The 26,076-nt window shown below is 38.2% G+C and overlaps 2 long non-coding RNA genes across 8 annotated transcripts in view; one reads left to right on the plus strand and one right to left on the minus strand.

Moving 5' to 3' along the window:
* The window catches only part of LOC135419672 (uncharacterized), a 74,987-nt gene extending 53,765 nt beyond the window's left edge, over positions 1 to 21,222 (plus strand). Inside the window, exon 4 of the long non-coding RNA XR_010433088.1 lies at positions 17,858 to 21,222. This is a non-coding gene — a long non-coding RNA (uncharacterized LOC135419672). The remainder of the gene's footprint in view (positions 1 to 17,857) is intronic.
* The window catches only part of LOC135419670 (uncharacterized), a 47,184-nt gene that overhangs the window by 18,339 nt on the left and 2,769 nt on the right, over positions 1 to 26,076 (minus strand). For 3 of the 7 annotated variants that reach the window (XR_010433082.1, XR_010433080.1, XR_010433084.1), the window contains exons 2-4: positions 24,993 to 25,144; positions 22,290 to 22,460; positions 14,690 to 14,759 (exon numbers count right to left, since the gene is read on the minus strand). This is a non-coding gene — a long non-coding RNA (uncharacterized LOC135419670). The remainder of the gene's footprint in view (positions 1 to 14,689; positions 14,760 to 22,289; positions 22,461 to 24,992; positions 25,145 to 26,076) is intronic. The other 4 variants (XR_010433081.1, XR_010433085.1, XR_010433083.1 and 1 more) reach the window with 3 other exon arrangements.

The raw sequence follows: 26,076 nt of genomic DNA on the forward strand, positions 1-26,076 counted from the left end.
TGCCTCTAGTATTCAGTTTTGTGCTACAAAACTATGTCCCCAGCAGCAAAAAGTTAAAATACGTAACTTAAAAGGGAGGATACGGGAGGAAAAATTCTGGATCTTGTTTAAATTACTAATGTACAGTAGTAGTCCTGCTGTTGGATCACATCACTACAGTCTTGGACACATAGCTCAGGGGATGTTTTCTTCTTGAAAACTGCAAACAGTTAAGGCTCTAAATTCCTTGGGGAGGAGTTCCATCTGAGTTGATATAGATTGATAATGTATCTTATTACAGAAAGATAAGACTACTTTGACGAGATTGTACCACTTCTTTAAAAAAAATATTTGAAAAGTATGATTAAGTACTAAAAGCACCCTAGGAAAAAAATATTGCAGATTTTGCTAGGTCAGCAATTTATCCTTGTTTTTAGAAATAAATTGGAATAGATAATTTCACTTACATTCCACTTTCTATTTTGCATAAGAATTTCAGAGGTAAGATCAGTTAGTTATTATACAGAGATACATTTTATAAACATTTGCTTTAGTGATTAATGTAAAACAATTCACAGCCGTCTCTTTAGAATATTAAGTAACACACTGTACTTTATGTGTTTACCATGAGCTGGCGTTTCAAACCCCACAAGGTGACTGTGTGACACTGGTACATGGCCTCTGCCACACAGTTTTGAAGAGGCCCATACTACCCTCAGCTTCAGTTGCGCTCCAGCTTACGCAATAAGCACTTGAAAAAATATTGCCAGTAAGAAAGATGCTTCTACTGGTGTTTTCCCGTATGGAGAACTAAGCACGAATTCACTTCTTGGCCTCAGTTCTCCCGATGCAGGGCTGCATTATCTGCAGTAAGCAATGAAGGCTGCATTTAAGATATCGAAGACTGTGCTGTGCATTTGTGATGGCTGGCGAGGTGCTGCTGTCTGCAGCGCTGTGGGTGTGTAGGGTGCTGCCATGGCTGTCCTGGGCACTGACCTGGGACACCGTGGGATTTGGGGAGAGCTGCACCAGCTGTCCTGAAAGGCATGAAATGCCTCTTCCCTGCATGCAGCCACATGGCCTTCACGCACTCAGAAGTACATGGATGGATCAGGTCAGTTAATTTACTCTTCTCTTTTAAAAGTCAGTTATTTTATGTTTAAATATTTTCAGTCATCTCATTCACATTGACTCTTTGGCATGTATGTGAAGATGAAAGGGATGAAACCTTACTCCTATCAATGCCATAAATATAGATTATGGGAGGGGGGAAAAAAGTTAAATGGAGTTAATATGCAGTAGAAATTGTTTATTTGATACTATTATACTATCCCTTTAAGATATGCTAATATGAACTGGCTGTCAATACAACATCACTTAGTTGGTTTTCATCTGGACCTTAGAGCACAACAAAATTATTAGTACATAAATCTCTACTAATTTACTCTAGATTATGATTCTTTCATCAACATGCACATATAAATTATATCATTAATCATAATGATTTCTTTCAGTACTCATACATAGTTTCTTGGGAATCCCACTGTAATTCAGCATGAATTAATGTCCACTTATTGGAAAACACTACCTACATTGATATTTCTAGGGAAAAAAGCCAACAACTGTGATGCATCTTAAACTACAGCCTAATTGACCGGGGTGCTGGTAAACAACCACCAAAGGAGTGTCACTGCAGGTAAAGGAAAGTTGTCTTAAAGGCAGTTTGTTCCAAAGCTCATTAGGCCAGATGGCAGCCTGTCTTCTAGGAGCACGTAAAGCACTTATGAGGGAACGGGGAACTTCTCTCTCCTTCACCCTGCCCTGGGGGAGAATGGTGTGAATACGCAGAGTGAGGGGAAAGCTGAAGCAGGAGGGCATCACTAGATGCTGGAGAAGGCAGTGCAAAACCATCTGCTGCACTTTTTTGACAGGGCTGCATCAGTCTTAAGGGGTAACACTTTCTAATTGGCCTCAACAATAAATTGCACTGAGAGAAGCAGCAGTATCCATCCACTTTTCTGCAGAGTGTTTTTTAGCCATGAATTATATGCTTGGAAGTGGCTGGCCCATAGATTGAGCAGGTTGAGGATCCATGGGTGGAGTGCCTTGGCCTCAGTTTCCCCCTCCTAAGAAATGCAGCTGCCTCCTTGAGAAGTGCTGTGCCCTTTCTGGAGGTGAAGTAGGATATTACTTAATCTAGCTATCAAATATATAAATGGAACATACATATATACATATGCATGCTTCATAAGTGAGACAGTGAGGGGGAAAAAAAGGAACTTCTGACTACAACGAAAGATTCATTAGGAAAAATGAACTAATCAGTGCTCTCCAAGGAGAAATTCATTCTGTTTAGGAGGCCGTACCCTCTGCTGCTGCACGTACTTAATATAATTTATATTATTATTTAAATCACTGCGTAAATTTTAGATACTTTTAAAAATCAAGTTAATGGACCATACTTTACTGCTTAGCATCATTTATATCAAGAATTAGTGGCTGTGGAGATAATATACGTTAACACAGAGGAGAAAACACAAACAAGCAAATATCATAAAACTCATCTGTAGCATGAGCTTAAAATACCACTGCAGAAATGAGCCCTTGGAAGTTGTGTATTTTGTGGTACAGCCTTTCCTTTAAGTTGTGTGCACCCTTTTGTGTAAGTACAAGGTATTCTTGAAATTACCTACCACCACACAGGGGGCCCAGCCTTGCACCAACCTGTTATGGCAGAATATTTATTGTTCTGGGAAATATCTTCCTCTCCTCACTTCGGATACAAAGGAAGACAAGAATACAGCATGGCTTTCCCATAGCCATAAGAGGAAGTGACAATTTAAGGAATTCTTGGGGAGAACACAGGCACCTATAAAAACTGCTTGGGAGCTGAAGAAAGAGTCTGAGACACTTTAAACAGACACAGCCTAGAAACAAAGAAAGAAGGAAATAAAGATAATAGGAAACTGGAAGAGTAAGAGGATTCTGGCAGCTGAAACAAATCCAGGGCCTTCTGCCCCGGGCTCTTTAAAAGACAGAATATATTCCCTGAAAATATCGTACCTGTACCAGGCAATAAAACAGCTGTGCATCATTGCTTGCTTCAGGATAGCTGTGCTTTATTTCATTCCTCTTTTTTTTTTTTTTTTTTTTTAACAAGAAACCCAGTAGCTTAAGCTTTGACACAAAGTCTTTGAGAGCCCTGGATTCCTGTAAACGTCATGCTGAAGCTCACGTCAGCGACGTGATCGGTCAAGCTGCCATGGGAGAGTGTTACAGAGATGGGATGGCCAAGGGGGTGCAGCAGGCACAGGGGAGGAGAGAGACAGACCCTGGGAGGTTGGCAGCACCTGTGGTAGCAAGTCCAATGGTACACAGGTAGTGCAAAGCGATGGTGTTAGCACTTCTTGTTTCATATAATCATAAAATAGTCTGGGTTAGAAAATATCTTAGAGATCATCTAGTTCCAAACCCTCTGCCGTGGACAGGGACACCGTCCACTTCTCCAACTTATTTTATGTTGTTCCTGAAAATCAGGAGTTTAGGTAAACAGTGAGTGATATACTTGGAGTAGAAAAAAAACCCAACCCACAGCTGAGTCCAGGAGGTGTGAGAGGGAATCTGTAAGGCAATGAGCTAATCAGGGACAGTACTTCTTATCTCACTGGAGAAAGTGTCACTTATCCCATCAATTAGGCATCTCTCTCTGTGGGGAAGATAGAATGTTTCTTCAGATTTGAGCATTACTTTCTGATTAATTACTTATGTACAATTTCACTAAATATGGTCTTCCAATACAAAAGGTTTGAAGCTGAGAATGCTCTGTTTGTGCATCTCGTGACTCAGGCCTAAATTCATCCATATTTCATATTCCCTCATTTGCAGTCTGTTTCTTCCTGCCTGACTTATAAACTTTCTACTTAGTAAAAGTTGTGAGGTTTTTCCATCTAGCAAATGAAGCTCCAGGTATAAATTCTTTGCTGTTGCCACAGTGCAAAGACAGAAAAAAAAGTAAGCTTTTATTAACAGATATGAACTTGGGCCTCTGGCGTCTTACAGCAAGCCCTGACAAAGTAGCTGTAGTCAAAATCTAATTTTAAACACAGAGAGCAAAATCCATAGACCACACATTGGCACATCCTCTTAGCATTGGCTAAACTTATATTCTGCCAAGGAGACGGTGAGAAAAGCTGTTTACCTGTGTGCTGATTTATTCCTACTTAAGGTTTGTTCCTTTGGGAAATGCAAGTCATTTTTTACAAAGCTGTGTTTTACCTTGCAGTTTGGAACCCAAAAAGTCAGTTAATTCCTGAATGTGATGTTGGATAAAAATGTTTTTCTTTCAAGAAACCTGCAACAATTCTGTTTTGCTTGACTCATTTCAGATAACGGTAACTGTTTAAACAATTGCTGTACCTAAATTATTAGTTGCTGCCTGAGTGACTGCCTGCATTGCTGGGTCACCTGACAGTTTCGTAGGAGCATTTTTATTGCCTGTACGTAAATAATTTTCTTATTAATTCACAAGCTGCTGCCTCAGATACTCCCTTTGTATCATCTGTGTATTACTTGGGATCTGAAGCTAAGTGGGTAGATTGCTCACAGCAACGTATTTCATCCATGTCCTTTGGTTTCGGATGCAGCACACACTTCCAGCTGTCCGGGAGCGCCTCCATTACCCAGTCTTGTGGTAGAGCAAATAGCATTCTGGCCTCAGTCTTCGAGCAGTAGATTAGTGACAGCAGTAGGCAGACAACTTTTGTCCCCAGGGAATATTAGAAATCTAGAGCTAGAAATAGATGGATTAACTGAAATGCAACCCAACCTCTGATCTACATTATTGTCTCTCTTCTTTATCTCACAAGGGAAGCAGAGATAAAGAGTGATAGACACTGATAATGATGGAAGTCCGCGATAATACACCGAAGTGATAAACTTCTTTGTGGCCCTCATTGTGCCCAGTTGTCTTCAGCTGGTTATGAGCTCTAGCCTCAAGCTATTTACACCATGATCAGGCTAGTAATTAGCAAAATGTTTAATATAATATAGAAGCAATTAGGAGGTGATAACACGCAATTAAGATGTGTTTTCAGATTAAAGATTTTATAGTGCTCTCTTTCTTGAAAAGATAAAGTGCCTATCTCAAAATGTCAAACTGCAGTGATTTAATCTGAGTTATTTTCAATTAATATGCATGTATTCTTGCGATGTGTTCACCGTTGTTATTGACATTGATAAATTAAGCTCATCCCAGCAGAATTTATCCTTGAGTCGCTCTATATTTCCTGAATGTCAGTTCTTTATTCGTATTTTTTTTATGCCTACAAGCTGTGCACGATCTAACTCTAAGTCCCTTGATTCATCCCTGGGATTACAGTAATGTGTCAGTCTGAGTGGAACAATAATCTGAAAGGGCATTGTTATAAATAGTGTGTTAGAATATAATTGTTTGTCATGTCGTTTCTCCCCTTTAAATTCCTCTGAGTCCTGTTTAAGTAATTTAGACAGCTAGAATGACAAGAGTCTTGAGACTTCACTTATAGAGTTGTCCAACCAGTCTTCAGCCTACCCTGTCTTTTGAGACTGTCTCATCTGCAAAGTAGGAAGTGCAAAGAACAGATGAGTTCCGACTACACTGTGGATTTGTTATGAGGTTTTGCTTAGGCCATTTATAGAACAATGTAAATGCTACTGATACTAATTTTGCCCAGGCTAGTCAACAAAAATGCTTATACAATAGACATTAGGGTGCTTCCTATCATCATTAAATAAGTTAAAATCCTAAAGATGCTTTTCGATAAAATTCCTAATAAAATAATTTTAAAAAAAAGACCAGAGACAGGAAAGACATAGGGGTTTTGTTATTGTTTTTAGTGGTGCCAGCTTTTTAGCAAAAGTAGTAGTACTTCCAAGGAAAAAAATTGCTAGATATGAGTGTCCAGTTAGATCATCCAGTCCAGTTCCTGGATCATGCAGTGTTATTCTTTGTAACGCATTTTTCTGCTGCTTGGTGCTCTCTAGGTTTTTCAGAAATGCAGCAAAGCATCCAAATATCAGAGGATTTGCATACAGCATGTATCAGAAAGGATTTTCTCAATTTAACAGTTATTTCTTCTCCTGTTTCTGCTAAGTATTTCCCCATAGTTGATCCTAACACTTTCCAAATATTTGTGTTTATGTATCTTCTCTTGTTCTTTCTATGGTTCACTTTATGATATTTAGTTCATATGTGGTATCAAAAAAGCAAGTTAGCTGACAGTCTTTGCTAAGCAAGGCAATTTGTATTTGGCTTTATGTCATCCAACTGTGATTAAACTCTTTTGAGACTATGGATTTAGTAAAGTAAGATGATATAACTCGTCACAGCTTATGCTGACTGGCCAGTCACTGTTATCATTTAGTCAGCTAACCCAGTTCTTCACGGGGCTGCTTGAACACATTGAAATGTTGCTATTTGACAATCCGTGAGTCACTGTTGGTCAACCCAGGCATATTTGATTCTCACCTATAAATAAACACCTGTAATATTCTTCATTAATTCTGCAGCCCAACTTCCAGCCTCTCAGTGTCTCTCAGGTAAGTCACTTGGGACATAGAACAAAATGCAGCTCTTGAATGTTATCTGTGAATACCACGGTGTCGTATCCTTCGACTCACCTTCACAGAACTTTAAAAGACAGGCAAAGAAAAAACCAACACAATTAAAGAGAGCTGCTAAAATCTATAGAAGTGTCAACTGATACCACTGTTCATTATACAGATAAAGTTATTGACTTTTACATATATAAATGATCTGGGAAAAGCTACGTGAAGACTTGAAAAAAAGACTTTTTTTTGCCAAAAGGAAAAATACGATTAAGAACCTCCACTGAAATTTGTTGGTGAGTATGTGAACATCTCACTGCCCCTGAATCAACAAGGGATAAGATTAGCTTTACTCTGCTCATTCACCCTATCAGTACTGAGGTCAGACAAAAAGCAGTGACAATGTAGCTGGAAAGTCCTAATAGCCTGGTTTGTCTTTGGTCAGCACCAGAGGTATGACCAGTTATGTCCTGTCTACACTGAAAGTCTTGAACCAAAAAGAATTATAACATTTCCTTCTCCTGGTTGATAAGTAATTCTGTGGGAGTAGTTTTGCTCCATGGACCATGGCTGGGACTTGCTGGATGTATCATCCAGAAGGGGTGCAGCAGTGGGTGTGAGGTGGAGTCTGTAGCACGGGGACAGGTATTCCAGCCTGTCCCTGCCAGGGTGCTTCAGGCAGCCTGATGGTGAAGTGGGTCATCTGGACTCCAGCACATGAGATTTTGGGGCAATTCCTTGTATGTTGGCCAAGCAGTGCACGGAGGTCAGGGGAGCAGTCAACGTCACCTTTTCAAAGATCACCCCATTGTTCCTGCTGAAGCACAGGAAAGTCTCCGGTTTCCTATGTTCTCTCCCTGAACAAGTAGTGCAGTACTCCAGAGGTATTGACAGAGGGAGGTAGTAAATAAGGTTGGAAAAGTGCAGGATAGGAATAAAAAAATCTTAATGTTGACCATATAAGATTAATACATAAACAAACAGAGCAGCCACACAGATGTGTTAATGCCATTGGGATATTAACTGAGAGAGGTATTTCTGTTCTGGATTTGCCTCTAGCTACAATTATAAGACCATTTGTACAGTATATTTTTGTTTAATATTTTTCTTTACAGGCACTCCATCAATGTCATATACAGAGTTTACTGAATTATGCTGCTCGCATATTTAATAACAAATAATCCTTGCAGGAACTATTATGGACTTAAGTGTGGTTATAGTAAGGATGTCCAATAGCTACTTTAACTTATAAAAATATCCATTTTGCAAAGTTGCATACTTAATTAGACTGTAGCCTAGAAGTGTATCAGTTTTAATTTAATTAATTTAATTTAACAAGCTCTTTGACTTTTTATTTAAAATTATGTGCATTACAAAATTTTCTCAAATAATGTTTGTGGTCATTATATTATCCCCTCATAGATGAGTTATGTGACATTTAAAATAATTTTACAAACTGTGCTAAAGTGAGTTTTGATTGCTGCTTCTGGGTTAATTTCTGCATTAGTGAATTCAGAATCGGGTCCAATATTTCATGCAGATGGTCTTTCTTGTATGATGTAAGAGGAAAGTGAAAAATTTTCACTTGATCAACAGTGTTAGTCAGCAAAAGAAAAGGTAGTGTTCTTTTTTCTTGTGTTTGTTTCTCTGTTTTCACATTTATGTAATGCACATTTAAGAAAAGAGAGGAAAACAGATTTTTGCAGCGCTACCTTTGAACCTTAGAGTTGCTTTACAACACTTATTGCATTACTAACAAGCCACAGGTGTACACTACAGGAGCGGGTGAAAATGTAATTGAGGGGTATGATGACAGTTAATTGTCCATAATGTATTTATCCCAAGATGCACTTATGCATCTGTTATATATTTAGGTATTTGTTACTGGTAGCTGTGGTGATACTTAAGCAGAGGGGCATCTATATCTAAAAGACAATAAAAAAGGAAAATGCTATCAAGGGGCCCTAAAGTGGCAAGACAAAGAAAGTTCGTCTCTTTTTCACTGTCTCTGAAATGAATAGGTCTATTTATTTCAATGGGATTTTTTTTTTCCACATATGCCATACTAAGGTTTGAGTACAAAACACTTGACTCCTGTTTCTGGGTGTACTACAGAACTGAATTACTTGATTACCTGCAGGCATTTTACTAGTGATGTATTTTGATATTTGCCTTTCTAATATAGTTTCTTCTCTGTTTCAGCTTATTGTTGTTATAAAACAGCCTTGCACAATAGACTAAAGTAGTGTCTATTCACCCATTGACACATAGAGGATTTATGTGTGGGAGTAACCCACAAACTTCCCCTCCTCTTTATTGCCTTCCCTCCATGCATGCCTTGAGAATAGATGTGATAATTAGTCATCTACTTTTATCTATATTTGTATGCCATCCAGACATTTAAGATGAGAACAACAAGTTACTGTATTGAAGCAGTGTCCTGAATTCAAAATGCAGTGATACAGCTTGGATGACTTTGGAATATTGTACATTTTTTGGGCCTACTTCTGATCTCTGTGAAATCAACAGCAAAACTCCCACAAGAGTCAGCAGTGAGGCAAAACAAGACTAAAAAAATGAGGTTATGGTTTTTGGGATTGTTCAGCAGGAGTCAAATAACTGAAACCAAACCATGTATCTTTAAAATTCAGTGTAGATTAGACTAATAAAATCATTTTAGGGCAGTGGTTGGTATCAGTAAGAGTCACTTGGTGAATAGCTGATGCTTGCAAAGGTTAGAAGGTAAATGGACAAGTTGTATGAGGGGATGGCTCACCCCACATCAGGCAGAGCGAGCACCGAGATGCTCACCCTGAGCTATGCAATGTGTTAACTTTCTAATCAGTCTGTCTTTCTTGCTGTGCTGCTGGCCTTGCATTTGGATTTGCTTGCACAGACTCCCATCAACTTTAACAGGATTCTGTAAGGGGGACAGTAGTCCCACTACATATAAGATTGGGGCCCATATAACTACATTATCTTAAAAGACCAGAACTCAGTTCATATCAGAAGCTGTTTGCTCATTTGAAACTGGCTAAACATTAGCATCTTAGAAATATTATCTGAAGTTGCTGAACACTGATATTAACCTGCTGCATGCTTGGAGTGCTCTGATAAAATGCATTTGCTGTGGTAATTGTTATATTATGTTCAGAAAAGTGCCAAGAACATAATTGCTTGCAAAATGACTGTGCAGTTCAGCTTTAATCTACATGGCAAAATTGTTTACTAAAATAAAAAAAAAAAATCCAAGTCTTTGCATGAACAAATATATTCAGAAGTAGACTCTTTATTAAACTTTTAACACCAAAATTGTACTCATAGTTTCTTTTAAGCAGATGCTATTTGTAGCATTTGCTGTTTGTTAAAAACAAAAACGAAAAGCACATAGCACCCAAGAAAACGCAACAAAAAACAAAACCCCCAAAACACAACAAACCTAAACCACCAGAGGATGATTTCCTTAAGAATGTTCTCTCAGGTATGTCCAGAATATTAATTAGGCCCATCTATTTCTGTCGGATAATAACAATGTCCAAGAACTGAATAGAATCTGTGACCTGTGAAAGGGCCATTCATATGCTTTAGTCTGCCTTAGCGCATTCCTTAACAAGTGAACATAGACCTTTTTCATAGTCATCCTAAATGTTTCAACTGTGTGTTTCATGGTTTGGTTCTTGTGTCTCCAAAACACATAGCTTTTTTCCCCCCCCCTCTTTCTTTCTTTTCTTTTCTTTTCTGTCTCTTTACTCTCTCTCTTTTTTTTTTTTTTTTCAGTCTAGTGGGAAGTATTCCATGCTCTCCTCATTTAAATGCTTATGCCTTTATGGTTATTTTTACTGCCATACCTATGGGGCTTCTTACTGTATTGCCTGTAGCTGAATGATATTTTAAAGGAATTAAATTTATTCAGTTTAAATCTTCAGGGGGATACAACAATATCTTAAACAATTAGCAATAATTAAAAAGCATCTATTCGAACTGTGCAAAAAGCAAATAGATTTAATTTAAATACAGTAGTCAGGCCTAAAGGTTTTTTTCATTAAAACCAGGAAGGGTCTTGGCTCATTCCAACCCTTTCTTTTTTTTAGGCATCTTTTCAGCAGTTACTTTTTTAAAGTTTTTTGGCAGTTCTTGGTTCAGAGCATTTCCCAGAGGGTTTGTGTTAGGCATTCCCAAAGCCTCCACAGGGCTGACCTAGGTATGCTGCTTCATTGCCTAATCTGAGACCAGAGGTTGAGCTGCTTTGGAACCTTAAGAGCCTTCTCTGTTTCATGAGACTTTTCTGTGTTCACACTGGCTGTACAAGCATATCTGCATTACCGTAATCTAATGGAGATACAATCAAATATATGTATTTGCTGTGTATCCCAGTAACTATAATTACAATAAACACCAAAATGCCATTAGAAATATTTTAAGGTCTTACCAACAAATCTCTGTTCAGTGTGTGATCCTTGGATTTGGTTGGATTTGCTGTAGTGACTCTCCTTTGACACAGCAAAATGTGTGATCAGAGCCATTTTCACAAGAGGCATCGGTGCCAGAAGCAGTTTCTCCTACTACCGGTCACCAGACACAGTGGAGGGTACCTTCAGGTACCTTCAGGTGGGACTTCAGAAGCTACCTGTGGCTGGACCTCAGTCAGAGCTCCTTCACAAGGCAACCCCAAGCCATCCTGCTTGATTATAATGCATGTTTGGGAATGTAAAGTCAAATACGGGATGGAACCGGGACATTTTAATTTGTGCTATTATGACTGAATTAGGGTCAGCCCTTGCTTGTCTCTGATTTCCTCACTCCCTCTCTGTTCAAAATTATGTTCACATTTTTCTTGGAGACTGTAGCACCAAAAATGCTTCTGGGGTACAGTGTTACTTAAGTATTTTTGGTAGCAGTTCTTAGTTAAAGGTGCTCATCCCTACCTGAATACTCTTGGTCTCACAGCACAGCTTATTCAACAGAAAAGAAACATGTGCTGACACGTAATGGAGATGAGTGCATGGCAGCCAGGGACAGGGAGGATTCCAGAGGGCTAAGCCTGAGCAGCAACTGCTCATGCCAGTGGAGAACTGCACTTGTCCTGGATTGTAATCAAAATAGCATAGATTCAAACTGACAAAGTTTTGTTTGCATAGTTTATCAAGATGCTTAAAGACACTTGGATTCAGGTAGCCTTTTTTTTTTTTTTTTAATTTATCCAAAAATGCATATATTCTATTGTGGTTTGGGGTTTTTTTCAGCTTGAAGTCTGAGAATATATTCATAAGGAGATGTAAGGGAAGAGATAAATTCTAGACAGTTTGTTGTAAGTGCCAAAGAAACTGAGTAAAATTTCTAACAGTGCCTCACATCCAGTGGAAAATGCTTAAGAGTCCACAAATAGAAAAAGGTTAAAAACTACTGACCTAAATAATTGGTTCAATTTTCAAGACTGCTGAGCATCCAACTGTTCTCATTGATTATAAACAGATGATGATAACGAATAACAGCTCCCATAGTTGATGAAAGGCATCTTTTCTGGGGAACTTGTCCACAGATGCTTAGAAGAAGGATACATCTAATACAAGTCTTTGATAAGGAGGAACATTTCTCCCTTGGTTGTCTATTTTGTATGCATAGTGTACATAAATATTTTTGCTTTCACACTATCTTATGTTTCTTAGAACTCAGTTTAGAATTGAACTGTAGCTGATAAGAGAAAGCATAAGACAAGATCTTAGTTTCATGGATTGTATGCTGCCTCATGCTTCAGTCTTGAAACTGCTTTCATATTTACTGTATTATTTGACCACCTTTTTAAAACTTAGTAAATTCAGCATCCTATAATACAGAGGAGTTAGAAAAATGTATAAAAAATCTGTTAAATTTCATACAAGCTTTAGATCTTTTCTTGGTTCCTGCATCCAACAGGTTTTGTGTTTTGATTCCATATTTTTTGGTAAATACAGAAGAGCTGTGTTGTTTACTGGGAGAAAAATTATACCAAGTGTTACCAGGAGAAAATTGAAGCTTGCATTTTAATTTAAAATTCTGAACACTCTCCTTAAAATTTTTCTTTTTGATGTTGTCATTCATGTACTTCAGATCTCTTGGATTTTAGAGCTTTGTTTTAATTAATCTTTTGAACGTTTTTGCAGGATTGATGTGGGCAGTGAATTTTTTCAGTCTTGTTATGCAATACTAGTGCTTTTGTCTGCCAAGAATCTAAGCTGAAAATGTCTACAGTTGTTTGGTCAAGGAGGACTGGATTAGAGAACACCTAGGCAAACTTGACATCCACAACTCTCTGGGCCCTGGGAGCTTGGGGTACTGGTGGACGACAAGCCATTGGTGAGCCAACAGTGTGTCCTGGGGGCCAAGAAGTGGCCAGAAAAGGCACCAAAGGGTACATTAGGAAGAGCATGGCCAACAGGTCAAGGGAGGTGATCTTGCCCCTCTACTCAGCTCTAGTTAGGCCGCATCTGGAGTGCTGTGTCCAATTCTGTCCTCAGTACAAGAGAGATGTGGAACTCCTGGTGTGGGCCCAGCAGAGGGCAACAAAAATGATTAAGGGACTGGAGCATCTCTCTCACAAGGAAAGGCTGAGGGAAATGGGTCTGTTCAGCCTCATGAAGAGACGTCTGAGAGGGCACCTCATCTATGTCCATAAGTATCTGAAGTGACAGTGTCAAGAGGATGGAGCCAAGTTCTACTCTCTGGTGCCAAGCAATAGAACAAGAGGCAATGGGCAGAAATTGATGCACAGGAAGTTCCACCTGAATATGAAGAACTTCTTTACTGTGCAGGTGACCACACACTGGAACAGATTGCCAGGAGAGGTTGTGGAGTCACGCTCACTGGAGGCCTTCAAGAACCATCTGGATGCAATTCTGTGCCGTGTGCTCTAGGATGACCCTTCTTAAGCAGGAAGGTTGGACCAGATGACCCACTGTGGTCCCTTTTCACCTCACCCATTCTGTGATTCTGTTAAAGGCTTGTCAGTGTATTCAAAACATCTGTCTTGTAAAATAATAACCTTGGTCCATCTTGTAATATTCTATACCGCTCTGATCTATCAATACTTTGGATAGCTATGGTTACACCAAAACTAGCTTCTTGCAAAAGGGTGCACATCCTGTAAGTGAAGGCATTAATTTGCAGTACTGACATTAACTGGAACCAGTTTAAGTTATACACAGACGAAGCCATCTGATTAGAACCCCACCAGGACAGTATTTGTATAAACTCTTGATTAAATCAGTAATCTACTTTCAGGAACTTTTAAAGACGTTGAGCTGAACTCCTTCCTCCAAAATCCTTAAGACCACTGCTTAAAAACAGATATCCTGCATTTGGAAGCATTTATAGTCAGTGTCCCGTTTTCATATAACTTGCTAAGCCTGTCTATATGAGCAGTGCTGAGCATAACCCGTAGCTCCCAAGCCTAGTGCATATGAAGTGGCAAAGTAGAATAGGATCTGGACCTAGTTAGTCACTGACAAATCATAATGGAGTGGAGCAACAAAAAAATGCTCAGATGGAGAGGAAATCTCCACGCCTCTCCTGGTCCTTGTGTCCAGCAAGGGAATTAAGCCATGCAATGGGTGAAGGCAATGACAGCTCTGCAGGTACTGCATTGGCTCTTCTCATGTACTGCTCCTTTTCGTGACACCCAAATGCACTTAAAACCATCACTTTCACATTGTGACTTAATAATTAAAATAAAAAGAAGTTGTTTAATAACTATATATGATCATCCTCTCCATTCAGAAGAGGGAGCCAGAAAGCCAAACTCAAGGAATCCTGAGGGCCATAGAAATACGAAGACTGCTGAGAACACACACATGCAAATGGCAAATTTGATTACAACGATGGGCTGTCTGCTTTGCAGCTCCTGGAAGCCCACCCTCAGCCATAAAAATGCAAAAATAGTGCAACAGGCAATGTGGCAGAACAGGGCTCTCTGTATTCATTCACAATTAGGTGTTCTATTCTGTTGTCACCAGATGCTGCCACGCACATTACACAACAGAAATGGGATTAGCAGGAATAACAAAAACCTGTCAAAGCACAAAACCATGGCCTAGTAGTCCTGACAAATTAAACAGCCTACAATGAGTGCCAGAGCATGAAAATCACTCACCCTTCCTCTTCTATCTCTCAGAGGTAGGCAGTGAATGCCTTCTTAAAGGCAGGCCACCATGCAACCAACACTAGAAGTAGAGGAAAAAAGGCATTTTCATTTCTGATTGAGTGTAAATTAAGGACAAACCACCTGACTAGTGAATATCTGAAAGATAGATGTTTCATTCTGTTAAATACGGAATAATTTACATGCCCCTGGTATGTCCTAAGTAGCCCATGTTAAAAACCCTGTTATGCCTAACAATCCATTTTTATATGTAGAAGCTTCTGTGGAGTGCTGTTAGTTTTATTTGTATTTGTGTAATGCAAGATCAAATAGGCCCAATAGCTGTGTGAAACTCATGTTTTGCTAACGATGCTCATGCTGGTGGGTCATCAACATGGGATGCTGGATGATTCAGAGGATGAGTTCTTTATGTATTGCTCTGAGATGACTGCAGTCTTTATATATTTTTAAGGTAAGAACAGGAAGCTCTGTTATAGCCTGTTTTACTTATCTAGAGTTTAATAATGGTGTCATTAAGCTGAGCAACCAACTATGCAATCCACTTGTCCATCCTGCATCAAACTCTTGTCAAAAGTGGTGACTTGTAACAACCTTTTTCATGTACAAGGCATCTCCAGATTTTGTGGGTTGCCTGTCACTCATCCTACCTTAATATTCCCTGTAGATGGTGATCATTGTCCATTTCTATTGCATCTGTACAGCTCTTCAGCTAGACATTTTTCTCCCAGCCACCCTCAGATATTATTTTCTTGTCCTAAACTTGGTGAACTTTTATTCTTCCCATAACCTCAGCTGTGCGGTTCTTAATTTTTACTATGTGTGATTTCTAATAACAGAAGTTATGTCCACATCCACTATAGGGAAATAGGAGATAAGTAGCTGAAAGATCAAAATCTTTAGGCAGCTTTCTAGATGATACTTTCACAGTGTTATTTTTTCTCCTTATACTTCTTTATCCTCTCTTTTCTTCCTCCCTAAGAGGTGGCAGATAAGTCACTCAGCTTTAGTGCTACTGTAAGTTTAGATGACCAATTCAGCAAGGGTGACAAATGCTACTTTCTTGCCTCTTTCCTGACCCCATAAGATTTCCAAGATTTCTTCTGGGAATTACTTACAGAAGATGTATTTCTTCATCTGTGGCACAAAACCCATTTTTCCCCTTTATTTCCACCCTCTGAGAAAGTCCTTGGAGTAATAGGTAAAATGTCAGAAATAATTAAGAAAAATACTGATATACACTGTGGCAGAGAATTATACCTTTTGAGATGGTCATTGCCATCATCTGTAATCAGTCCCCTGACAATATAAATACCAGCTTTATCACTTGGTTTAGATGATGATGTGTTGAATCAATGTTGATGAAGACTGTATATTGGCAACTTCAGTTAAAGGGAAAGAATAGTTTCAATTGCGAAGCAGAGAACATAAGTTCAAAGTAGAGTAAGTAATTGATGCAGAATACAGACATTCCTTTATATAGTATATATTTGATGCTAAAATCAAATCCTATTTCATTTCATTCATAAAAAATCTCCCTCATCTGTTTCATTATTAATTTTTCTTTTACTTCAAAATTGGATACCTCTATGCATGGAAAGTAAACTCTGTAAGAGTGCTTTGGTATCAACTGTTAATATGTTTAACATATTAAGCTCCTAGAACATCATGTCTACAGTGGCAGGAAAGGGGCAAGATCCAAACTCAAGATGTCATTTTAATATTGTGGAGTTAAAAGTAGGTAGGTGCTGATTACACCTTAAGGAATTTTCTGTGATATGGTGTGTCCATAATATATATATAATAATATTGTCACAGACATATGATATGGTACATTAAAAAAAAAAAAATGGACCAGAGTCCTTTCTTATGGCATATCTAGGAAATGTGTAGTATACCTTGGGGTTTACTATAAAAGATGACAGCCTTGGAGATAAAGGGGATTGGAAGATAAGAAATGGAGATTTGAAGTTAGCATGATAGAAAAGGCAGAAGACAAGAAAAACTACAGGAAGAATAGATATGTCAAGAAAATATGGGGAAAGGGCTGACAGTAGCGCAGTTCTGTCCCTAAAAAATTTCTGACTAAGAACTTGCTTTTTGCTTGTCATGGAGACCATGTATCCAGTGACTACCCACGTCCAGGAGCAATGTCTTTACTATTTGGGCTAAGTGGCTGTTTGGATTATTAGGTGTTTATGTTCTTAAGAAAGAACCTTTTTGTCCTGCATCTTAAAAGAAAAGGTCATATTTATTTCTGGGGAAATCATGTCATGACTAGATTTATAGTACCATGTACTCAAAGATCAAATCGCATAACCGCAAGCATTTATATTTTTATTTATAGGAAATAATATAAAGGAGCAAGAAGCTTATGTGCAGCTTAAATGTTGGACATTTATCTTTTTCAAAATGCATTAGAAAGGCAAATGGACTTGGAATGCCAGTTAAAAAGCTAGGATCACTCACTATAGTTTATTACTTTTTACATTTAGGTAGAGTCAAAGTACAAGTTATAGTGCCTGCAGTTCAACTGCTCTACTATATTTTATGAGGTACAAGGTAGCAATTGGTTGCATAAGGGACTAAGGATCTGGCGCTAAATCCTCTTCAACTTTTAAATAATACTTCCATATTCTTTGATTTTTTAAAAAAGCCTTAACAGCTATGTCTACATAGTAAATAGGTACCTTAACATGCTTTGGAATGGATCTCCATATAAAAAGCCTTGCATCCACATGCAAACCTCTATAGATCACTCAAAATAATTTTGCAGACCTTGAGAATTCTAGGATATTGGGACAGTGCTCAGGGTCAGAGTTCTCATGGTCTACATGAGACTTAAAAATTAGCTGGGTCCAAAATTCTCAGCAGGGGTATGCTGTGTTCACATGATGTACAGTCCCTCAAGCCAAAAGAGTATTAACAAACTAATCTACTGCCTCCAATCTTTTATATAAAAAAACGCCTATTCTTCCAGAAATTTTTCTAGAGTTTTTCTGGTGTATTTTGACCTCTCTCTTTCTCTGCCTTTAAATTTCTTTTCTCCTTGTCTGTCTATTCAAAATAAAACTAACAGAGGAACAATTGTCCTGTTTGCATCACAGATACAGCAGGTCTCTGATGACAAGCAATAGCTCAATGTTCATTTTCATTACACAGGCATGAAAATCCACTGAAGCTGACTTGAGAAGTCGACAAGTTGCTGCCTTCATAGACTTCTGTGTTCTGGAAGCATGGAAAACTCCCTGATGCCTGAAACGTGCATGCACTCTTATGGAACATGATATGTGAGTATAATCTAATATGTGTATGAAGGAGCTGAAGAGTACATTGTCTTTTCATGTAAATGTATCAGGAAAGTCCCCAGAACTAATTTCTGGAAGCAGTTAGGAAAGCTGACAGAGCATAGCAGGACTGGAGACTCTTTCTTGTTGCTCAGCAGACTGTGTTGAATGGTTGGGCTGAGCAGAGCACCACACACATTCAGTCAGTAAAAATTGTTGGCATCACCTGAAGATGATTGTTATCTCTGGAAGACTCCTTGTCACGTGGATAGCTTTCATGCACAGTATGATGTGTGGTATGAAGCGAGTTTTGCATGTTTTCAGCCAGAATGCAAACCCAAGAGCTGCAGAGCATATCTGTGCAGAAATAGCTAAGGGCACCTGGCAAGAAAACAATGGTTCCTGGTGGCCCAAAACCTAGTTCTGCTGGAGCTTCTGGAAGTGCCTCATCTCCTCAGCTCACTGCTGGCTCCACACTTGGAGTTCAAGATTGAACTTCTAAATTAAATCTTGTGACCATCTCCATTGTTTATGCTTTTATTCATGTTGAGGAACTGTCTCAAGTGCATGAACTGGAATTAATTTCGGATAAAAGTAAACCAACCACATCTGACACACTGCAGATAGAAATAGGTGCTTGATCTGTGGGATTAAACAAGAGACAGTCCGAAGTAAAAATAAATAAATTAATTAAAATTGCCAGTAATGTAGATTTCTGGTCCTTACTGTCAAATGTTTTGCTCTGCAGATCCACTTCTTCTGGTCTGCACTATTTGCCAATGTGGATGTAAGCCTAAAAGTTCAACTGAGCTTTTTTTCTCAGTGTAAAAAGAAGTTTCTGATGGCTTCAGAAAATGTTCAGTCTATCATGATTCAGTCTTAAAGAGTGAAATGGGAAAGATAAAACTTTAACATCTTTATCAAACAGTACACATCCGAGATAAAAGCCCGAGCAAGTCCAGAGTGTAGTAATATTTTAGGTGTTACTACATTCCAGGATTCTTTAATTGTCTTTAATATATACATGTATTTTAAACTTGCATATCAGAACTGTAAAAATACACCAAAGCTGATGGCAGTGCACATGATCAAATCCTCTTAAATATAAGCTCTGCTTGGTTTCCCATATGATTTTTAGTGCCTGTTAATTGTTTAGGGATCAGTTTCTGCTGTGATGCTGCTTATAAGTGTATATATAAAGGTAAGGGAGAACATCACCTCTCTTGATGTGGCAGACAGTTGCTAAATAAATCTCTACTAGGTGGGTGCACTGTCACCCTAAATAAGGCATAAATCATAAATTAAATTTTAGAAATAACTATTTTAACTAGGGCAGTGTGGTGCTGTGAATCTTTTATGAGAAAGGAAAAGTACATTTTGTAGTGTTTTGTTTCAGCAGTTTTAATAATGCTTTTTATTTTCAGTGAGGACTTCAGGTCATTTGGATTGTTTTCATTGAAATTAGAAAGCAAAGTACTCCTGCCCAAATGAAAATAGATTTAGGGTTTTTCTCCCTTTCTTCAAAAACAAATGTACTTAGTAAACAACATAGGAATTGCTTAATACACTGAGATATCAAGCTATTTTTGCAGAATTGCAGGAAAGCATGATAAAACACAATTTGCTATTACTGCTGTTGGCAGTACTTTGAACTGGTGAAAGAGATGCATTCCTTATTTTTCAGATGTATTTTGCTTTGTGTCTTAGTAGGTGACAAATATACAACCAGTTCTATAAGTCCTTGAAAGATTTTATATTCTCTTCAGTATTTTAAAATTAAGTTTGATCCATCCTAAGTTTCAGCATGAGTCCTCATTGGCAGCATGGCGTTAATAAATCATCAGAGCACCATTGATCAACTGGCTTATTTAACACTGCACAAACAGCAAGAACTTATACTGGGCCACAAACCCCACTCCATGCCTTTGCCATTAGGAGAGTTAATTATTTCACACTGACAGGTTATTAAGTTCTCTCTAGCTCCAGAATTAATATGAAAAATACTTAGAAGAGACTTTTGGGCAAAGAGCAAGTTGGGTCAGGTCTGATCCCAGATCAGGTTGGTCTGTTCTGGGTGAGACAGTCACTACTAGAATAGTAGCTCTATTCAGAGACTCAGCTTCTACACCTGAAAAAGGGGGGAAATTATCCTGGTCCTTACCATGTGGTTACCGATTGACTGGGCCCCATTCATTTTCAACCATTTTCTATTCCTGCTGTAGGATAGCTTTTCCCAAGTAATCCTTAGGCAATTATCTTAGACTTCAGCCTGACTTGGCTCATTACATTTCTCTGCTCTCCATTCCCTGCTCATCTTTCTTTGATGTTGCATTTTTATACATTACTTTCCCCACATGCACTTGTAGGATTCAGCCTGTATTGGCCTTATTATAACTTTCACTATCTTCATAATGAACTGGCTCTGTTTTCTCATTTCATGTAATGAAAAGAAACCACTGTCAAATAGCAACCATTAATGGCACAAATTTCTATATCTCACTAAACAGAAACACTCAGATCTTCACCTGATAAATTTAGTGCAATTCGATCTAACTTTGTCTCCTTCAAAACAGCAGCCTGGTATCCAAATTAGGTCTTAGATTAGAATTGTCATCAAGACTGTCTACTCTAGGGAAAACCAGAAATATTTGGAGAATAATTTAGCCCATACAAAGTGAATCCTTAAGTACCAGGTGAAGGTGTGTGAACACCCTCCATGGAGCCAGAGAGCAGCCTTGGACCCCTGGAGTCCTGACTTCACGTCCTTTACAGAGGAACATCCACATAGGCCATATTCTTCAGTCTGCCAAAAAGGTAATTCAGAGAAGATAAGAAAAAGGATCAGAAGATCATGATTGCCATGGAGAGGAAGAAATACCCACTATTTTTTCTGATACCAGAAGTGAGGGGATTAAATGAAGGCAACATGCACAGCCTCAGAGGGGATCACGATGGTTCTGCACAGCGGGGGCCCTCATGCTGTGGGTATTGATCCTTTATGGGGGCGTTCAGTAGGCAACTAGAGAAGTTCATGGAAGAGAAATCCAGCAAGGTCTGCCAATGAGAATCCTCTAAGATGCAAATTTTTGGCGACTGGCAAAGTTTTCTGGGTAAATATCACTAAATGTTTGTTCCTTGCTTGCACTAATTCCCAGGCATCCACTTGGTCACTGTTAAGGCCAACTGGGCTGAATGCATGTCTTGCACAAGCTGGTGAGACATGTTTAATACTATTCAGTACCTCAGTGGAGTGAATCTGTGTCTCTGTTCACAAACTGTGGTTGTGGGTTCCCTGTAGAGGAACATCTCTCCAGACTTACCAAGGGGCCTGCTCTGGTGAGCCAAGATGCACATGTGCATTAGTGTTTGTTAAAGCAAAGTTTCTAATTGAGTTTTAAATGAATGAGCTGATAGAAATGCTATCCAAATGATCACATTTCAGTTCAGCAAGACTGAATTTCTTTTCATTTGAGAGAGCTCTGATCTAATTTTGTGTCTTCCCGCCGGATTTTTATTCCTCCCAGTCGGCAGTGTAATGGGTTACATTCTGGTAAAAGACACAAATATTTTCTGACTGCAAACCATCATGTTTCAGTGGTTTCAGCTCTTCAGATTGTTATCAGCAACTGTTATTACTACACTATTGTAACCACCACTTTTTTCCAGATTGAATGTGCTGCTATTTGAACTCTGATCCCATGGATGGAGCGTGAACAGCACCTTTAGTAGGATGGCAAATGCTATCTGTTAAACTGTGACCATTAAATGGACATAATGTCTTTGTATACATTGATCACTGAAAAGAGAAAATAAACTCTCTCTTTTTACTATGAATGAAACGTGAATTAAAATATTTAACCATTTTAAAGCATGGAGAGTGTATGTGCTAAGTTGTTTGTGGGATTGATTTCTATTAACTTTTTTAATTGGAGGTTGAATTCAGGTCCAAATGGGTAATTCTTAATAACCATATAAACAACTAATCACACCACCAGGCAGATCTTGATGTATCTTCAATAATTAATTCAGTCAGATATCCTTAAATAATTCAGTGATTTTTAATTAAAGAAAATACAGTATTTAGTTGATTTTTTTTGGTCTGGGGAATATTTATCAACATGATTCCATGCCTTTACTTTTCTCTAATATTTTTTTTCTTTCCCTGCTTGGTATTTTATGGCTTTTAGATTCTTTCTTAGCTAAATATTTTTCTAAAAGCAGAGACTTTGATTTGTAAATGTGAATGTGATCAATAAAAACCTATGGCTTCAAAGTGTCCTTATTTATATTTAAATCCTTCCTCTCACCTGCTGTTTGTTGCTTTTTAGTTATGTCACCAATCCCACTGGAGCTCAAAAAATTTAGCTGGTCCTCTCTAAACTCCCAGACATGTTCTTTTCCCATGTACTCTTCTGTCCCTGCAGCTTCTGATGTAAAACAGATTTAAGTTTGTGTAGAGCAGAGGTCAACATGAAAGCCTAAAACAAAACAAAACAAAAAAGCTGGCATTCAACTTTTAGCTCTGGTTCTTATTATAACTCAAAGCCCTATTTTAGTAATTTTAAAATGGTAGTATTGTTCTACATCCATACACTACCTTTCACTGAGTTTCTTAATGATGGTGATGCTGAGTTTAGATAAACTTCTAGACTAGTTAATGGCCACTTGGATGAACTTCAGCCAGTTATGCCACAATGGTAAAATTGACAAGTATTTTTCAAAATAATCTCTGTGAATTTTACAATTTAGATTGTGGCCAAGGGCAAAGCTATGAACTCATTTCTCCCATTCCTGAGTAGTTATTTGCACAATCATGACTTTGGTGAGCCTTTGGTATGGGTAATGGGAGTAGTAGCTACATGAGATCACTTCAGTGACATATTTCCTAAAAGATTTTTGCTAACTGCTTCAAATTTTTTTTTTTTTAAGCAGCACAACCTTTTCTCTTCTGTAGTTTGCAGTATCACATTCCTTTCTGAATGGCTCAGTAAATAATCATGAGTTAAGTGTTGAATGAGGATTAAATATGGCATGCTATGGCTCAGTGTGTTAGTCCACTTACCAGTATTGTAGATATGTACCCAGCCTTCTGCATTTTTTTGGTGTTAATCAGATGGAAATAGCAATTGGAGGTGTAATTCAGTGTTGTGCTTAAAGTCATTAAACCCTGTGGTAATGGATAAATCCAGACCCTGCTGTGGCCTTATAAGGCAATTTGGCAAAGAAACCGGTGCTATTTTACTGAGCCGATTAGAGCTGGACAAGGACTGTGTCCCTGTTAAGGGACAAAGCCCCACTGTGTGAATTTGCTGCATTTTAACCTACGTGGAACATGTTTAAGCTGACAAGGATCTATACTGAGTGCCCACCAGCCTCTCCTCTTCTTGGGAGAGGTGTGTACCCAGAACAGCCCTAGAGCTGCTCCTTGGTGAGTGCCAAGTGTTTGTCTTTCTGCTCTTCAGTTCAACATCCATCTTGAAAGTAAATTTCTGAGGAAAAACTAGTTTCTTTCACAGGAGTTTCTTTCATGGAAAATGAATCCTGAGATGAGATAGAAGGTAAATTAAGGTATTCACTGTAATAATTAATTATAAATCAAAAAAGAAAAAATACTGTAAAGGTTTAGGCTTTATCCCATAGTGTGTTGGTAATTACACTGAAGTTAGAAGGATACAATAGATATGTGCCACTTTGTGGGAGCTCAGTAAAGACTGTAATCTGTATTCTGCTCATACCAAAGTCTAAGTCTAGGTCTTAGCTGTGAATTTGATATTAATTTAGCACCTCTTTTGCTTCTGGGTAAATGTGACCACTCTTTTCTCAATGGTCATTTATTGCCCTTCTAATAGAGAGGCTTTTTTGTGGAGGTGGAAGATGGAGTAGAACATGGAGAGCAGATAAAAAAGTCAGTGGTGAAATGGAGTCCTCTGGAAAAGCAGAGGGACGATTTTTTATGCCTGATAGCTAAAAAAAACATCATGGCCCTAGGGCCTCCAAATGTGTTTTATTCTTTTGTCTGCGATAAGGAATTCGAGCTCTTTGAGCATTTTGGGGAAGGTCAGGTGGTTAATTTTGAAGCTGTTTGCCACAGCTGTGTAAATCTTAGAGAATCCCGTGAGGCCTTGAATTGCATATTATAAACTCAGAAGCTCTGAGGTGGGCGTTGTAAAAGGCAGGACTTTTTCACAAGAAAACCGTCGATGGCGAAGTAGAGTCAATTAGAGATGATTCAGAGATGGAAGGAGAGAATAAACTGGCATGCAATTTGGATCAAGGATGCCATGGGGTGTTCAAGCAACAGATATTCTTTAGAATCCATGGAAAATTTAAGATTATTTTAATACTTCTCATTCCTTGCACAAGAGCTCAGTAAAGCATGCCAAAATGTAGAATATTTGAGAAATTTCAACAAATCCTATTGTTAACCCCGAAGTGTTTAAAAATCATCAATTCAGTTCCAAAAAAGATTTAGACAAAAATAATAGAAACAATACATGCAGTGAGTGTGTGTGATAGTGTGGCATATTTTCAAGCATTCTGATAGTATTATAAACCTTGTCTTTTTATTGTTAGACAATATATTGCATATCCTCCATTGTTACATACAAACACTAAATAACTGAGACTTGCATATAATTTTAAGCTAACATATCTTTTTGCTCCAAACTCTGGCAATTTATCTTCACTCTTGTTTCCATAATAATTACTCATCCACTTGTTAAAAAGTTAAAAAGTTCCAGTCCTATTCCTACCCTTTTGCACTACAATATTGAAATATGGTTGCTCATAATTTTGACTCTTTTTTTGTGATGAAATCTCCATAGAAAAATTCTGGTGCTCTGGTTAGAGTCGAAGGTGATCACATACAGTCTTGCATTTGTGCAGTGGACTTGTTTGAGCAATGTGGAGGGTTACCATGTGAAAACAGGTAAAGTTGAAGGACGTGGTAAAAGATTTTTTAGTTGTTTTGGGTTTTATACATAGGAAAACAAAATTTTCAAACTTTGTACCTTTGTTGTTGATACCATTGTTTTGTGGGATATTCTGCACAACTCTAGAAGTTAAGCTTTGTATTTCAATGGACTTGCAATTCTTCCTTTGGAAATACAAGATACAGCCCCAAAACTGCTACAGGTCTTCATGTAAGTATTAGATCACATACCTGTTGAAAGAAACATTCTCTCAAGAAGGTTGTTCATAGGCTAGATTTCCTCAACATCAAGGGTTCAGGCTTTAGAGTTGTCATATTCTAGTTGCTGTTGCATAGAAACATGGCAATGCATTTCATTTTATTTGCTGGAGAGTCAGATTCTGTCTCCTTCTCTGTTGTCCTTACATAACTACTTTACAGAGGTTCACCAAAATAAATATGGGTATTGCCTATCTCCACTCACAAGCAGGATAATCAAGACATTATTGTTTTCATGCAAGTTCTTGTAATGCTTAAAAAGCTGCATCATAATTACTTAGATCTCTTTTTCTTTTCTTTTTTTTTTTTCCCTGCCTTTGGAGTTAAGTAAGTGAAAATTCTGTCTTCAGAATCTCAAGTTTCAAAAGAAACATAACTCTGAATTTTGGATCATCTGACTTCCTTTTCCAGTGATGTGTCAAGTCTAGTATTTCAGTGTGAAACACTGATGTGACAGACTGCCATAATGCAATGTGTTTAACCACCTCAATGATGCATCAAGTGAAAGGAGTTCCCAAAGATTCAGTTCACACATGCACACACACACAAAAAAAATGAGGGATAAACAGTCTGGGGAAGCGGAACATAAATCTTTTTCACATAGTTTGGCACAAATTCAATTATAATTTGTAAATGTTCAATCAATTAGACCACTCAATTGTTTAACTTATAACTTTGAAGGCAGATTATCTTTTCCAAGAGAAAAGCTTCTCTTAACCGAGAACTTTTATACTAACTGCTCCAGAAGGAAAATGCTACATTTGCCATAGAATATGAATAGAGTTGCAGGAGAAAAGTGTGTAATACCGTGATGTCTTTGGCTGAATTTCAAGATTTTCATAGGAATAGGCTAGTTAAACCTTCAAAGTTCCAAATGACACACAAACATTTCCCTTCCCCCCAAA

This window comes from Pseudopipra pipra, chromosome 10 (genome assembly GCF_036250125.1).
Source record: "Pseudopipra pipra isolate bDixPip1 chromosome 10, bDixPip1.hap1, whole genome shotgun sequence".
Classification (NCBI taxonomy): Eukaryota; Metazoa; Chordata; class Aves; order Passeriformes; family Pipridae; genus Pseudopipra; species Pseudopipra pipra.